The sequence below is a fragment of the Myodes glareolus genome, chromosome 18, assembly GCF_982192425.1.
Source record: "Myodes glareolus chromosome 18, mMyoGla1.1, whole genome shotgun sequence".
Classification (NCBI taxonomy): domain Eukaryota; kingdom Metazoa; phylum Chordata; class Mammalia; order Rodentia; family Cricetidae; genus Myodes; species Myodes glareolus.
The window spans coordinates 12,780,802-12,798,839 of record NC_142043.1 but is presented as its reverse complement, the minus strand read 5'-3'; positions in this window follow the sequence as shown (position 1 = coordinate 12,798,839).

The window sequence follows — 18,038 nt, the reverse complement described above, 5'->3', positions numbered from 1 at the left end:
CGCCATACTCAACTTTATGTGTGCTCTGGAGATCCAAACACGGGGCCCCATGCCGGCACAGCAAGCCTTTTACCTGCAGAACCATCTCCCCGGCTCCCATCAACCCTGTGTTTGAGACAGGGCCTCTCACTGGTCTGCAGGTCACTAATTCTCAGCTAGCGAGGCTGTCCAGCGAGCCCAGGGGCTGCCAGTCTTCCGAACGCTGGGATTGCTGACGTGTGCTACCATGTCTAGTGTGTTGTGGGTTCCAGGAGTTGAACTCGGGCCCTTGTGTTTGCCAGGCAAACATTTTACTGACTGGGCCGTTTGCCCAGCCCCTCAAGCCCCCAGGTCAGAAACAGTAGCTTACTGTAAAGAAAATGTGTGGCTATGTGCCCAGGGCTTTAGCTTAAAAAAAAAATACTTACTGGTGCTTTAGAAACACAGACAGGAAATTGATTGGCAAGCCATCAAAAACATGTCTTAAGAAAATATATTGTAATGTAGAGAGATGGATATCTTATGTAGGCAAATGAGAAAGCAAGCTATAATAAAGGGAGAGCTGCAAGAAAAAACTGTATCTAAAATCAACAACAGCATAGCAAAAAGACTAAGATCAAACTTAGCATTCTGGTAACCTGGCCAATCACTGAAGCCTCAGGTCTTCCTACCTGCGAAATGGGCGTGAAAGGCCTCTCCACACTTACGCAGAGAATGCTTTTGCTTCCAGACCCATCTCCCGAGCTCTCATCTCAGCCACCTCATGCTTCTTTTCCTTAACTTGTGCGTGCCTTGGTGTAGCTTCCTGTTAGCTGTTTCAGGGGTTTAGACTGAGTCTGTTGGCCTCTTGAGTGTCTCGTTGAACTTCTTCTCATTAAGATATCACCAAAAAAGAGGCAAAGAACACGTAGGGGGATAAAAAAAAAATAACCTAAGAAGCTGGGTGGTGGTGGCGCACGCCTTTAATCCCAGCACTCGGGAGGCAGAGGCAGGTGGATCTCTGTGAGTTCAAGGGCAGCCTGGTCTACAAGAGCTAGTTCCAGGACAGGTTCCAAAGCTACAGAGAAACCCTGTCTCAAAACAAAAGAAAGCAAAACAAAACAAAAAAAATGGCCTAAGAAAAACAAGTTTGTAGACTATACATATAAACGCCACCCAAACTTAATCCCATTAAGGTACAGTTTCTCAATTGTCAACTGTCCAGCTAGCCAAACTCCAAAGGTTTGGCGGCACATTCCCATGGCCGTTGTTAAGTATCAGGGTCCAGCCGGTTAGAAATGGCTGACTCCCACTCCATGTCTACTCTCCTGATTTGGACCCTGCGAGCCAAATCTCAGTTTTGCCACTGGCTTCTGTTCTGCTCTGCCAGTAAGGGGCGCCAATGGAGACCATGAGACAGGAAGAGAGGAAGCTAACCTCCACCTTCCTACTTTGCTCCCGGTCTGTCTGCTTCCTGCTTGTTCCTGCACGGGTAGTTCTAGTCACTGGCTGACAACACTGGGAAAACTAAAATGCAGTCTCTAACTAACTTACAAGTCTAGTTACCTTTTGGCCCAGGAACCAGGCCCTCCTCGGTCCAAGTGGCACGTCTATTACAGTGTTATTAGAAATAGCAATAATTACCCAATCACAAAAATAAACTATGGCCTGTCTATAGAATAGACATCTTATAGCAATAAAAGTAAAACACAGAATATTGCTAATTAAAAAGAAAAATGTATTATCCTAGTGTTCTGTTTTCAAAACCCAGGGAGAAATAAAAGTACATTTATATTCATGGATGGCTGTCTATTGAATCACTAAAAGCACACACATGAACTGGTCAGGATGGTCATCCAGCTGCTTAGGTGGGTCAGGTCAGTCTCCCCAGACCCCCAGATGGAATTTTCTTACTTTAAAGATAGCTCAGAGGAATGCAGTTCTGACTGCAGGAGGAAGAGAAAGGAAGAAAGGAGACTTGCCTGAATATGGCCACTCCTGGGGACCTGGACTGCCTGGTTTTGTGTGTCAACTTGACACAAGCTGGAGTCGGCAGAGAGGAAGGAGCCTCGGTTGAGGAAATGCCTCCATGAGATCCAGCTGTAAGGCATTTTCTCAATTAGTGATCAATGGCAGAGTGCCCAGTCATGGTGAGTGGTGCCATCCCTGAGCTGGTGGTCCTGGATTCTATAAGAAAGCAGCCTGGGCTTGCTTACGGGAAGCAAGCCGGTAAGCAGCTCTCCACCGTGGTGTCTGCATCAGCTCCTGGCTCCAGGATCCTGCCCTGCTTGAGCTCCTCTCCTCACTAACTTCCCCTGGTGATGAATGCAATGCTGAAGTATAAACCAAATAAATCCTGTCCTCCCCAGCTTGCTTTCTGGTCACGGTGTTTCCTTGGAGCAACGGAAACCCTGACAGGGAGGACATCACAGCAGGATCCCCAGCCTCAGCCCCAGGCAAGCAGGGCAGGGTTACTAGGAGGGTGGATCTTCCTTATTACAAAAATCTAAGTGTGAGTCTGGGACTTGGAGGGAAGCCAGAGACTCAGCAAGTCACCGGGCCACCAGGTCTCATTCAGTCATGAAGCAGCCAGGGAAAGATGAAAGCTTGCCAAAGAGAAAGGCGAACAGAACTGACGTACGTCTATAATCCCAGCACTCAGGAGGCCGAGGCAGGAGGATTGCTACACATTCAAGGACAGCCTAGGTGATTGTGAGTTCTATGCCAACTGTAGCTACAGGATGAGACCCTGGGTTTTGGTTTTGGTTTTTAGGGAAAAAAATCTACCCCTAAAAAAAAAAAGTCCACCCACAACTCCAAACAACAAAGGGAGAAGGACGGAAGAAGGAAGGGAGGGAGATTTATGGAGCAGAAACAACGATCTACAAGACCTCTGCCCTGTGGAACCTGAGCTACTTACTTCTTAGTACTTCAGGCCCTGCAGCCTGGGCACCCGGTACCCTAGGTCCTACTCTGACTTTGCACCACCTACGTGGTGCTTCTCTTGGAGATGTTGTCAGCACCTGGGGTGCTGGCCCTGATCCCCAGGGGAACCACCCTCCACATTGTCCCGTGCATAAGAATCCTTCTGCATTGACATCAGGTCAGTGAAGGCTGGGAACTGTCTCCCTGTTATCTTCAACCCCAGCCTGCACCCCGAGACCCTAAAGAGGAGTAGGAGCCTGGAGGTTTCCACTTGGAACACAGAACTCCTATCCTGTGTCGCTCCTCAGTGGATCTCTCTGCGGCCTTTGAACGGGGTCACTTTAAATGGCCCGGACAGTTAGCGGCTGCTGCACACTGAGGCTCCCCAGAAGGCTTTACTTGGGACAAGGGAGGGAAGGGCTCCTTGAACCTGACGCTAAGGAGCCCTTCCTCAGTCCTTGACATTGAATGGCATTTCTTCCTTCCCTCCCTCCCTCCCTCCCTCCCTCCCTCCCTCCCTCCCTCCCTCCCTCCCTCCCTCCAGACCAGAGGGTTTGCCCCTTAAATACTGCTTTAAATATTTTCAGAACTTCTAGTGCAGGAGCCTCAGATATCTGCCTTTGCTGCCAGTGGCATAAACAGTCTGGGCAAGAACAAAACTCGGCCTTGACAAATGATGCCTATTCACTGCAGGTGAAGCTTCTGCCAGAGGATGCTGCACAGGTCCAGCCCCTGGGCCGGGGCCAAGGGAGGAAAGATGGGTCTGGGCTGTTTCATCTGCTTAGGAAAACAAGTGGTTTTCACACCCCTTGGCCCTGTCGGTTACCTGTAACCAACTGCTATGCTAATTCGGCCTAATTCTTCATGCTCCTCCAAAGAAAGCCTCAAATGCTTGCCAGCAGCCTCAGGCTCTGTCTGTTCTCAGAAGGAAAACACAATATTTATGTTTTCAATTTTTTTTGAAGTGTAGGAGGAAAGGGGCATGTGTGTGTGTGTGTGTGTGTGTGTGTGTATGTGTGTGTGTGTGTATGTGTGTGTGTGTGCAGCTTTGGTTTGCTTTTTGAGACGGGGTCTCCACTACATAGCCCTGGCTGGCCTGGATCTCTCTAGGTGGACTAGCCTGGCCTCAAACTCACAGACAGAGATCTGTCTGCCTCTGCCTCTGCCTCTGAGTGCCGGGATTAAAGGCATGTGCCGCCATGCCGAGCCCCACACCTGTACGTTTACATGCATTCTGGGGATCAAACTCCAGTCCTCCCCAGCTCACCTCACAGGACCTTTACTGGCTGAGCCATCTCCACAGCCCCAGACTTCACATCACTACGGTACATGACGTCATCAAGCCCAGACTGTAATATTTCTATAAATTCCATCTCTTTCCAGTCGGTGCCCCGGGCAGAGTAAGGAGGAGCCTCCCTCGGAGCACAGGTGGTGTCCCTCTCAGGTAAGCTCAGTTTTCAACACAACAGAAGCCTCCTTATGCACCGGAGAAAGGTCTCAAGGTTCCATAAGCTTCCTGCTCTACTCCCACACACCCCACCGTCCTCAGTGGGTGACAGGCCTCAGCTCCCTGCAGCCTCACTGGGGCAAGTGTCCTGTTGGACTCAATGCTGAGGTTGACACTCAAAGCAGTCTTCCACGCCTGCTGCCTTCCCACGGCCAGGGGCATGGCTCACCACCAGGAGGGGATGTCCGGGCAGCTATGACCCCTCCCTCAGATAACAAGCAGACCTGGAGACCCTGCCTGTCCTTTCTTGTTTTGATGCTGTGTCTGACTCAGAGGCTGTTAGGATGCTCAAAGAAAGAAGCCCAGACCCCAGCTCGGCACTGAGTGCTGCCCACCCAGAAACCCTGTCTAAATACTAATTGTCAGCATCCCACCCTTTTGTCTGAGGTGGAAACAGATCCACTTCTCTATGCTTGAAATACAAGGGCTGGTTATTAGCCTCACCTGTTGGCAATAACCTTGCGAGAGCAGAACTCTCTGATCTAAATCTAGGTAGGACCTTTGTTTGAGGTAGAAACACGATAACCTTGAAGGAAGAGAGGTATTTTGGGGCCTCCACAGCTCTAACCCCACCCCATAAGGTCCTTCACCCCAACACCACCCAAGAATTTCTTCTGGTCACTACTACTCCCTCCTCTGCTTACAGACAGTCAGACCTCGGGAACCAAAAATAGTTCTGCCCTGTGGAAACGACAAGGCTGTGGGCTGAAGAGGTGTCTCAGCGGCACTGGCTGCTCTTCCAGAAAGAAGGTCAGGGTTTAAGTCCAGGCACCTGCATGTTGGCTCACAACCACCTCTAACTCCAGTTCTAGGTGATCCCGTGCCCTCTTCTGACCCCTGGGTCACCAGGCATGCACATGGTACACAGACATACATGCAGGCAAGACACCCATACACACAAAAGTATTATTCATTGATTTATTATTTGTTTACTTAAAATGAAAAAGAAATGTCCCCAACACGAAAGACTAATTTTTTAAAAAAGAAAGAAAAAATAGCATCAAGTCACAGTTTTACATAGGCAAAGCCTTGTCACAATGCGGGCTGAGCCCACAGCATGGAAGGCCCGGGATGAGGCCCAGACAGTGAGCAGGGACCACAGGCTCCTGATCCCATTTGGATCACCGTGTTCATCTTCACCGGCCCCTGGCCAAACTCTTCCATCAAACGGACTCCATGACTTACTCCCTTTATTCTTCAGGGAGGCTGGGGGATCAATGAAATACAAAATCGGATGTGCGCTAAGCCGCTGCTATTCAAAGGCGGGCAGATTCGCTGTGCCCTGCTCGCCTGTGCTTGTCAAATGGCTCTGGGAGCTTTCGTGTGGGTGTGAAACACATTTCACAGACTGATTTTGGAATGTTCTCTGCAGGAGCACATCATCTGCACAGCCCTGAAGTGTTTTGACAGCTCAGCCCACTGATGCCTATCCCTCTGCCTGCTCCCTTCACTGCACCAGGAGCCCCCATGGCTGCCATGGGGAAGAGGGGCACCCATCACCCCGCTGCTCAGAAGTCATATTTGAGGGGCTTTTTTCTTTCTCGTTTTCTTTGGGAATCCACAACGACAATGGCTTCATTATCCAGCGCAACAACTGTTAGCCAGCCTACCTGGATTAGGTCCATGTGTGACAGACAGGGCAGCCTTGCGAACAGCAGGTTGGGGAAGAGGGGGCACCCCTCCATCCACACTGCACCCCAGTTCTTGTCTATGGTGCTGTCCTTCTTTGTTCTCAGACTCTTTCTTCAGAATTCTTGCTCCTCTCAGTTCCCCATGTGAGGAACTCCTCCTCGTGACAGCCACCACATTCCAACTGACCCTGTTCTTCATTCCTGCCTGCTTTTCCCTCCCCTGGTCCAAGTCCTCTTCCCCAGAACATCAAATGCTTGAAGGGTAAGAGAACATGTACCCTCAAGGGGCTTTCCTTCTAAACAGGTAGCAATCCCAAGACCATTGTGAGGTAGGAGCTACCCTAGGATGGCCCCAGGTTAGCCAAGGTTAGCCAAAGTTAGCTTCATGCATCTTTCTTCCTGTTCATTCCCACACTGAGAGGTCTTACTCATCTTAACCAGAGCCCAAAGTCGTAGAAAACATAAATAAGAATCTAGGAGGGACGTGCAGACCTCTTCACGGCTGCTCAGGAGGAAGTGGGTCAGCGCCCCTGCTCTCAGCCCTCCCAGAGAGCAACCCTTTACTTTAGGGGTTTCTGTCTGAGGTTGAGGTATACTGGGGCAGGACTTGGTGTCTTTGGCATCCTCCACTGTCTGCGCCCCAGCCTGAAGTAACCTCCCTGTTCCACCTGCCCTCCTCAGAAATGCTGCTGCTGCAAGCAGTCAGATGGCTCCTGACCAGCTCAGGAGGAAAGCTCAGGAGAGCTGAGTGAGTGTGAGGTCTACATAGCAATACCACACAGACGTCATGGAGTGCCAACCAAGCTTAAAATGCGTGAGATGTGCTTTGCTTCCTCACCAACCTGATGCAAAGAGTGAGCACTGAGTGTAGTGGTTCATTATTTGTATTTTGATAAATAAAGCTTGTGTGAAGACCTGAAGGTAAAACTAAGCCACTAGAAGCCAGGCAGTGATCCCATACCTTTAATCCCAGAATTGGGAGACAGAAGCAGAAGGATCTCTGTGAGTTCAAGACCACCCTGGGTTATACAAGATCAATGTAGAAACAAATCCAGGTGGTGGTGCCTCACACCTTTAATCCAGATCCTAGGGATTAATCCCAGCACAGGAGGGAATATAAAATGGGAAGAGAGAGAGTGTTAGGATTCTTTTTTTTCATGACATTCTTTTTTTTAATTAATTAATTTATTTATTAAAAATTTCCACCTCGAGACAGTGAACTTCTAGCAGACATCCATTGGAGGAGGGGTGAGTTTGCTCCTGGCCCGAGGGCTTCGGCTAGGAGGAATTCAGACTTTCCCTGCCCCCTCGACTTTCTGGTCTCCCTGCAGTGGTGGCTCCACCCTTTGGAGCTCTCCCGAATCCCATCCCAGCCTTCATCCAGGTACACCTTCCTCTCTTTCCCCCTTCCCCCTGGGGCCACAAGATCTCCCCAGAGCTGCTCCCTTACACGCTGAGCCTGGGCTGTGAGTGCAACCCAGCAGGAGGGAGTGCCTGTGTTTCAATAGACTGCCTGAGGAAAGGTAGACCTTCTGTCAGTGAATTCCCTGCCCAACAAGGGAACCTGACCTGGTACCAGAAGATCCAATAAAGAACAGTTGAAGGAAGAGATGGGCAGACGCCAAGGCAAGAACTCCTCCAACAGTCTAAAAAACAACATGAAATCACCAGATCCCAACGACCCTACAATAGAAGGACTTGAACCTCTTAATTCAGAAGAAGTGGAAAAAAGTGCCATTATGAAAGCAATAGAGTCCCTTAAACAGGATATGAATAATTCCCTTAAAGAACTGTGAGAAGTACAACAAAAAGATTGAAGAAATGAGTAAAGAAATGGATGAGAAGTATAACAAAAAGTACGAAGAAATGAGTAAATCCGTGAATGATACACTGGGAAACCAAGAAAAAACAATCAAACAGGTAATGGAAACAGTTCAAGAATTGAAAACTGAAATGGAGGCAATGAAGAAAACACAAAATGAGGGCCAGCTGGATATGGAAAATCTAGGTAAACGAACAGAGACTACAGAATCAAGCATAACCAATAGGATACAAGAGATGGAAGAACGAATCTCAGAGTCTGAAGATACCATAGAGAAAATAAATGCTCTGATCAAAGAAAACAGCAAATCCAACAAATTCTCATTACAAAACATTCAAGAAATCTGGGACACAATAAAAAAACCAAATCTAAGAATAATAGGGATTGAAGAAGGAGAACTGCAGATCAAAGGCCCAGAAAATATATTCAACAAAATTATAGAAGAAAACTTTCCCAACCTAAAGAATGATATTCCTATGAAGGTTCAAGAAGCATACAGAACACAAAATAGACTTGATCAAAAAAAATCCCCTCACCATATAATAATCAAAACACAAAACATACAGATTAAAGAAAGAATATTAAGAGCTGCAAAGGAAAAAGGTCAACTAACTTATAAAGGTAAACCTATCAGACTTACACTGGACTTCTCTATGGAAACCATGAAAGACAGAAGGTCCTGGATAGAGGTACTGCAGAAACTAAGAGACCATGGATGCAAGCCCAGACTACTATACCCAGCCAAGCTATCATTCACTATCAATGGAGAAAACAAAATATTCCAGGATAAAAACAAATTTAAACAATTCGTAGCCACAAACCCAGCCTTACAGAAAGTAATAGAAGGAAAATTGCAACCCAAGGAATCCAACATTGCCAACACTGCCTACAATAACTCAGACATCTAGTGACCCTTCATGAGCTTAACTCAAAGAAGGGACACATACAAACTCTATTAAACAAACAAGCAAAAAATAATAATAACCAGAGTCAATAACCACTGGTCATTAATATCACTTAATATTAATGGACTCAATTCACCTATAAAAAGGCACAGACTAAGAGACTGGATATGAAAACAGGATCCAACATTCTGCTGTTTACAAGAAACACATCTCAACCACAAAGACAGACATCTACTCAGAGTAAAGGGTTGGGGAAAGGTTTTCCAAGCAAACGGACCTAAGAAACAAGCGGGTGTGGCCATTCTAATATCTAACAAAATTGACTTCAAACTAAAATCAGTCAGAAGAGATGGAGACGGACATTTTATACTCATAACAGGAACAATTCATCAGGAGGATGTCTCAATCCTGAATATCTATGCCCCTAATATAAAGCCTCCTACTTATGTAAAAGAAACACTTCTAGAACTCAAGGCAGTCATCAATCCACAGACACTAATAGTAGGAGACTTCAACACTCCTCTCTCACCAATGAACAGGTCAATCAGACAGAAACCTAGCAGAGAAATAAGAGAATTATTGGAGGTATTGAATCAAATGGACTTAACAGACATCTATAGAACATTCCACCCAAATAGGAAAGAATATACCTTCTTCTCTGCAGCTCATGGAACCTTCTCGAAAATTGACCACATACTGGGTAACAAAGCAAACTTCCACAGATACAAAAAAAATATTAGTAACCACCTGTGTCTTGTCAGACCACCATGAATTAAAGTTAGAATTCAAGAACAGTGCTACCCCCAGGAAGCCAACAAATTCATGTAAGTTGAACAGTCAACTACTGAATCACCCCTGGGTCAAGGAAGAAATAAAGAAAGAAATTAAAGTCTTCCTTGAATTTAATGAAAATAAAGACACAACATACTCAAACCTATGGGACACTATGAAAGCAGTGCTAAGAGGAAAGTTCATAGCACTAAGTGCCCAATTAAAGAAAACGGAGAAAGCACACATCGGAGACTTAACAGCACACTTGAAAGCTCTAGAAAAAAAAAGAAGCTGATTCACCCAGGAGGTCTAGAAGACTGGAAATAATCAAACTGAGGGCTGAAATCAACAAAATAGAAACACAGAAAACAATCCAAAGAAATAATGAATCAAAAAGCTGATTCTTGGAGAAAATCAAAAAGATTGACAAACCCCTATCCAAATTAATCAAACGGCAGAGAGAGAACATGTAAATTAATAAGATCAGAAATGAAAAGGGGGACATAACCACAGACACAGAGGAAATTCAGAGAATCATTAGATCTTACTACAAAAATTTATATGCCACAAAGTTGGAAAATGTAAAACAAATGGACATTTTTTTAGATAAGTACCATATACCAAAGTTGAACCAAGACCAGGTGAGCAATCTAAATAGACCTGTCAGTCGTGAAGAATTAGAAGCTGTTATCAAAAATCTCCCTACCAAAAAAAGTCCAGGACCAGATGGTTTCAATGCAGAATTCTACCAGAACTTCCAGGAAGAGCTAATACCTATACTCCTTAATGTATTTTACAATATAGAAACAGAAGAATCATTGCCAAACTCTTTTTATGAAGCTACAGTTACTCTGATACCAAAACCACACAAAGACACAACCAAGAAAGAGAATTACAGACCAATCTCACTCATGAACATTGACGCAAAAATACTCAATAAAATACTGGCAAACCGAATCCAAGAATACATTAGAAAAATTATCCATTATGATCAAGTGGGCTTCATCCCAGAGATGCAGGGTTGGTTCAACATACGCAAATCTATCAAGGTAATCCATCATATAAATAAACTGAAAGAAAAAACCATATGATCATTTCATTGGATGCTGAAAAAGCATTTGACAAAATTCAACACCCCTTTATGATAAGGGTGTTGGAGATATTGGGTTTACGAGGATCATACCTAAATATAATAAAAGCAATATATAGCAAGCCGACAGCTAACATCAAATTGAACGGAGAGAAACTCAAAGCCATTCCACTAAAATCAGGAACACGACAAGGCTGTCCACTCTCTCCATACCTCTTCAATATAGTGCTTGAAGTTCTAGCAATAGCAATAAGACAACATAAGGGGATCAAGGGGATTCGAATTGGAAAGGATGAAGTTAAACTTTTGCTGTTTGCAGACGATATGATAGTGTACATAAGCGACCCCAAAAACTCTACCAAAGAACTCCTACAGTTGATAAACACCTTTAGTAATGTGGCTGGATACAAGATCAACTCCAAAATATCGGTTGCCCTCCTATACACAAAGGACAAAGAAGCAGAGAGGGAAATAAGAGAAACATCACCTTTCACGATAGCCACAAATAGCATAAAATATCTTGGGGTAACTCTAACCAAGGAAGTGAAAGACCTATTTGACAAGAACTTTAAGTCCTTGAAGAAAGAAATTGAGGAGGATACCAGAAAATGGAAAGACCTCCCCTGCTCTTGGATTGGGAGAATCAACACAGTAAAAATGGCAATTCTATCAAAAGCAATCTATAGATTCAATGCAATTACCATCAAAATCCCACCAAACTTCTTCACAGACCTTGAGAGAACAATAATCAAGTTTATATGGCAAAACAAAAAACCCAGGATAGCCAAAACAATCTTATATAATAAAGGAACTTCTGGAGGCATTACCATCCCTGACTTCAAACTCTATTACAGAGCAACAGTAAAAACAGCTTGGTATTGGCATAACAACAGAGAAGTCGACCTATGGAATCGAATAGAAGACCCGGGTATTAACCCACAAACTTTATGAACACCTGATTTTTGACAAGGGAGCTAAAGGTATACAATGGAAGAAGGATAGCATCTTTAACAAATGGTGCTGGCATAACTGGATGTCAACCTGTAGAAGAATGAAAATAGATTCATATCTATCACCATGCACAAAACTCAGATCCAAATGGATTAAGGACATCAACATTAATCCGACCACTTTGAACTTGATAGAAGAAAAAGTGGGAAGTAGTCTACAAGATATAGGCACAGGAGACCACTTCCTAAGCAGAACCCCAGGAGTGCAGACAATAAGAGAAACAATTAATAAATGGGACCTACTGAAACTGAGAAGCTTCTGTAAAGCAAAGGACACTGTCAGTAAGACAAAAAGGCTACCTTCCGACTGGGAGAAGATCTTCACAAACCCCTCATCAGACAAAGGTCTGATCTCCAAAGTATACAAAGAACTCAAGAAACTAGACACTAAAACTCTAATTAACCCAATTAAAAAATGGGGTACTGATCTGAACAGAGAATTCACAACAGATGAACTTCGAATGGCCAAAAGGCACTTAAGGTCATGCTCAACCTCCTTAGCGATCAGGGAAATGCAAATCAAAACAACTTTGAGATATCATCTTACACCTGTCAGAATAGCCAAACTCAAAAACACCAATGATAGCCTATGCTGGAGAGGATGTGGAATGAGGGGAACACTCATCCATTGTTGGTGGGAATGCAAACTTGTGCAGCCGCTGTGGAAATCAGTGTGGCGGTTTCTCAGGAAACTGGGAGTCAACCTCCCTCAGGACCCAGCAATTCCACTCTTGGGAATATACCCAAGAGATGCCCTAACATACTACAAAAGCATTTGTTCAACTATGTTCATAGCAGCACTATTTGTAATAGCCAGAACCTGGAAACAACCTAGGTGCCCCTCAATAGAAGAATGGTTAAAAAAGGTGTGGAACATATACACATTAGAGTTTTACTCAGCGGTAAAAAACAATGACATCTTGAATTTTGCATGCAAATGGATGGAAATAGAAAACGCTTTACTGAGTGAGGTAAGCCAGACCCAAAAAGAGGAACACGGTATGTATTCACTCATAAGTGGATTCTAACCATAATTAAAGGTCTTTGAGCCTATTATTCGTGATCCTAGAGAAGCTAAATAAGAAGGTGAACCTGATGAAGATTATTTACCTATCCGCCAGGAGATAGGAAATAGACAAGAGTCCCAGGTAATCTCGGGTGCATGGGGGGGTGGGAGGGTTGTTGGAAGGGGAGAGGGTTAGAGAGAAGGGAGTAGGGGAGGAATTGGGAAAGCTTGGTGGACTGGGATGGGGGGGAGGGAGGAAGGATGAATACGGGATCAGGGAAGAATATATTTCAACTAAGGGAGTCATTTTAGGGTTTACAGGAGACTTGATTATATATGGGATCCCAGGTCCAAGGAGAGATCCCCAGATTGTTCTCTGGACAGAGGAGAGGGTGCCTGAACCGACCTTGGCCCATAACCATACTGATGAATATTTTGCTTATCACCATAGATCCTTCATCTGGCGATGGATGGAAATAGAGACAGAGACCCACATTGGAACACTGGACTTAACTCCCTAGGTCCAAACGAGAAGCAGAAGGAAAGAGAACGTGAGCAAAGAAGGCAAGACCAGAGGGAGCCTTCATCCGACGATGGATGGCGATACAGACGGAGACCCACATTGGAGCACCGGACTGAGCCCCCCAAGATCCAAATGAGGAGCAGAAGGAAGAAGAAAATGAAAAAGTAAATCAGGACTGCGAGGGATGCGATCACCCACTGATACAAGGGGACTGATCTAATGAGAGTTCACCAAGGCCAGTTGGACTGGGACTGAACGAGGACGTGATCCAACCAGATTCTCTGAATGTGGCCGGATTCTCTGAATGTGGCTGGCCCGGAGTCTTTCTGAAAAGCCATTGACAATGACACTGGGACTTGTTTCCTCTGCATATACTGGATTTTGGGGATCCAGTCTGTTTGGATACTCACCTTCCTGGACCTGGAGGGAGGGGGGGAGGAACTTGAACTTCCCACAGGGCAGGAAACCCTGACTGCTCTTAGGGATGGAGAGGGAGTGGGGGGAGTGGGAGGGTGTTGGGAGGAGGGGCGGAAATGGAAACTTTTATAATTTAATAAAATTACTTTCTCAAAAAAAAAATTTCCACCTCTTCCCCGCCTCCCTTTTTCCTCTCCTTCCCCACCTCCCCCTCCCTCTCTAGTCTTAAGAGCAGTCAGGGTTCCCTGCCCCGTGGGAAGTCCAAGGTTCTCCCCCCCTCCATACAGGTCTATAAAGTGAACATCCAAACAAACCAGGCTCCCACAAAGTCAGTCCATGAAGTAGAATAAAAACTCAGTGCCATTGTCCTTGGCTTCTCAGTCATTGCCAACCACATTCAGAGTGTCCATTTTGAACACATGCTCCCATTTTAGGGTTTGCAAGAGACTTGATCCTAGAGGGGTTCCCAGGTTCAGGGAGAGGTCCCCAGATTGTTCCGTGGGCATCAGAGGAGAGGGTGCCTGAACTGGCCTTGTCCCATAGCCATACTGATGAATATCTTGCATATCACCACAGAACCTTCATCTGGCAATGGATGGAGACAGAGACCCACAATGAGCACTGGACTTAGCTCCCTAAGTCCAAATGAGGAGCAGAAGGAGGGAGAACATGAGCAAGGAAGTCAGGATCACGAGGGGTGCGTCCACCCACTGAGACGGTGGGACTGGATCTAACGGGAGCTCACCAAGGCCAGCTGGACTGGGAGTGATGGAGGGTTAGGATTCTTAGCTGCAATCACCCAGCCTTGGTTGAGGTAACACTTCTCTAGTGACTTGGCTGCTTTGCTTTTCTGGATTTTGGGTTGGACCCCAATTTCTGTCTCTGGGTTTTTATTATTCATGCTACAATTTAAATATTTGTTTTTGTTTTTGTTTCGTTTTGTTTTTCGAGACAGGGTTTCTTTGTAGCTTTTAGAACCTGTCCTGAACTAGCTTTTGTAGATCAGTTTGGCCTTGAACTCACAGAGATCTGTCTGCCTCTGTCTCCCGAATGCTGGGATTAAAGGCATATACTACCACTGCCCAACTTAATTGAAATTTTTAAAAAAATCTTTGCGTATGTAAGGTGTGTGTGTGTGTGTGTGTGTGTGTGTGTGTGTGTGTGTGTGTGTGTGTGTTTAACTATGGGTGTTCACGGGCCACGGAACATGTGGAGGTCAGAGGACAACCTTGGGAATCAGTCCTCACTTTCTATCTTGTTTCTGAGACAATATCCCTTCTTTTTTGGGATCAGTTTGGGGGTGGGAGGTAATGATCTCACTGAAAGGAAGATGCCCCAGGTCCCTGAGCTATCCTCTCCTGAGATTTTAGCTCTCAAAGTCAGGGGCTTAGCAACAGAGGGAAACCCTGGGAGATGTGGCATTTCACTTAGATTGTTAGCATCAGGAGGACCCTGGGACCTGTGGCATCTCACTTAGATTGGGTGTGGCTGTTAGCATCAGGAGGACCCTGGGACCTGTGGCATCCCACTTAGATTGGGTGTGGCTGACTCTCACCTTCATACTTGAATCATTCGAATTTACAGCTGGTCTCCAAGGACAGGATACAGAAGGAAGCAGACAGAAGCCTGCTGTCCCCATCAGAAGTTCGTTTCTATAACTCTAGCATTGAACAGAGACAGGCAGATCCCCAAAGTTTACTGGTCAGTCATCTTAGTCAAATGGGGAGCTTTGGGTTCACTGAGACACCTCGTCCCAACGTGAGAAGATGGAGAGGCACAGAGGAGAGGCCCCTGTCCTGCTCAGCCTGGCTTCTCAACCTTGATTCTCACTGTGGCCATCCTGTCTCAAGACTTGTGTCTGCCAAATAAGCCAATCAGACCGTATCGACTCAAAACGGTGACGGGTTCTTCTTGCTCAAGGAGCTGTGAGTCACCTGGGCTCAGCTGAGTGGGGTAGCTGGGCTCATTTAGTGTCTTCCTCCACTTTGGTTGGAACTAGAGAAATGTCCAAAATGGCCTCCTTCGGTGCCTGCTTCCAGTGTTTCACATTATCTCGTGACCCAGCTGGATTGATGGGTTCTAAGAAACAATATTCTGAAGAGACAAGTCTACACTGTAAGCATTTGCCAAGATCCTGTTTGTGTCGTGCTTGCTAATGTCCCATTGGTTAAAGGAAACAACGCATCCAATCCCAGAGTTAATGTGGGAGGGACCACCAAAGTGTGCATTCTGGGAGATGTGGTTCACTGAAGGCCACAACTGTCTGTCATAGCTGCTGGAGGAGAGTCATGACATACCCAGGGCCACCCTGCACTCTCCCGGGAACCTAGAAATGGGACAGATTTCTCAGCAGCGGAGGTGAGGGAGTCAAGCCACCTGCTCTTGAGGTAGGGGAAGGCTTCTCGAATTCCTTTATGATGTCAACACTAAAACCAGGGAAGCAGATTCGTGACGTTTCTGCAGTAACAGGACAAAGAAAGTTGGTTTTTGTTTTGTTTGGTTTGGTTTGGTTTGGTTTGGTTTTTCGAGACAGGGTTTCTCTATAGCTTTAGAGCATGTTTATCCTGGAACTAGGTCTTGTAGACCAGGCTGGCCTCAAACTCACAGAGATCCACCTGCTTCAGCCTCTCCAGTGCTGGGATTAAAAATGTGTCCACTGCCCGGCAGGACAAAGAAAGTTTTAAATCAATACGCTTTTCAAGTACTCTGGTGGGAACATCAGAGAGGTACTTTGGCAGCAAATGGGGCAAGCCTCTACTACATGCTGTCTGATGACCCTCTAGATTCTGAGTTGGTAGAAGCTAGTGGCCTGCTAAGTTAATACATTCCAATGGAAAGTTAACATTCTGTTTGTATGTTCCAAATGGTCACAAACCTGTTGGGTCGGGGAGCTATCAATGACTCTTAAGAGGGCTAAAGATGACCCAAGATAATTTGGCTCTGGACTTGCAACTCTCATATCTATACACAAGGTTCGGTTTGAATGTGTAGCTTTTTTCTGGGAACTTTTGTTCACCATGGTAACATCTGAGTCTAGCAAAAAGAAGTGGGGTGTTGTTTCAGATCCTGGGAGACAAAGGAGGGATTTTCCCTTGCATTCGTTCATTCACTCCCTCATTCATTCATTCACTAAATGCAGGCATCAGATCACCCCTCCTGCCAGGTGTGAGAGCATGTGTATCCCCTCCCCTGAGCGCTTCAGTCACAGAAGAACCCCCTTTCTTCCCAGGGGAGCTGCGGTGCCCTGCAGGGGTTGAGAGCACAGACCCTGAAAGCAGGTGGCCTGGCCTCTGATGCCAGATGCCACACAGCAGCTCTGCAAATGCAGGTGCCTGCCCAGTTCTCCACCATCTGAGTTCCCCTGAGGGGGACAACAGTTCGTCCTTGGAAAGTACTTGGAAAAGAACCTGGCATAGAGTAAGCACCAGGCAACACGTGCCAAGGTTGCTCGTGGTGAATCCTTAGATAAAAGAAACTTGTGGGGGCCAGCAGAATGACTCAGCGGGTAAGGGCACCTGCCCCTGGGCCTTATGACCTGAGCGCAGTCCCAGAGACTCACATGGTAGAAGGTAAGAACTGACTCCCCACAGTTATCCTCTGGCCTCCACGGACATGCCAGGGCACATGTATGCATACATGTGCACACATGAAATAAGCAAAAACACGATAAATTTTTAAAGAGAATTTTATTTTATCAAATAGTAAAACAAATATAAGCAATGAAATGCATAGCAAACCAACTTGCGGTATACGAAAATGAAATAAAATAAACTCCCTCACAAGATCCCACCATGCTAAGAGAATCCCTACGGCCTAACGTGTGCAGGATTTACTCTGAAACCTACACACATATTCATTCTTTTCTTTGCAAAACAAAATCTCAGTCTATCACACTGTGACCTTCCAGTGAAGACTTAATGATTTGTCAAGGTCATGAATACTAACGTTGACTCCTCCCGTTTGCCTTCGCTGCCTGCGTTTCCCCGCGCATTATACATTCCTGAGGGGAATGTAAGGGTGTGATGAATGCCCCCCAAACCTCAACTGTGACCTCTTTTCCATACCAATCAAAGCTAGAAGCACCTTCAGAGTCCTGTGTGCCTGACCTACCGATCTCTGAATCTTCTCCTCCTTCTCCACACCCAGGGCTTAACCTCTAGCAGGCCCGCCAGCCGCGCACCCTGCTCTAAAGGCTGGCCTCTGGCCTCTGGCCTCTGCCTGTCTGTCCCAAGCTGCATGTAGCACTGCCTAATTCTTCCTCATTATCTGCTTCCCACAACCTCTGTCTTGGAGCTGTTTTCAACTTAGTGTTCAACACTGGCTGTGCCCTCACCTACTAGAGGGCTGAGGGCTTTTGTGTTTATCCTCCTGGCACCAGGGCTCTATTTGGGAACCCCAGGCATCTTTCTCCTCCCAGGGTCTCTGCTGGCACAGAACCTGGACCTCTCTGACAGCCGTGCTCTTTTGTGCACA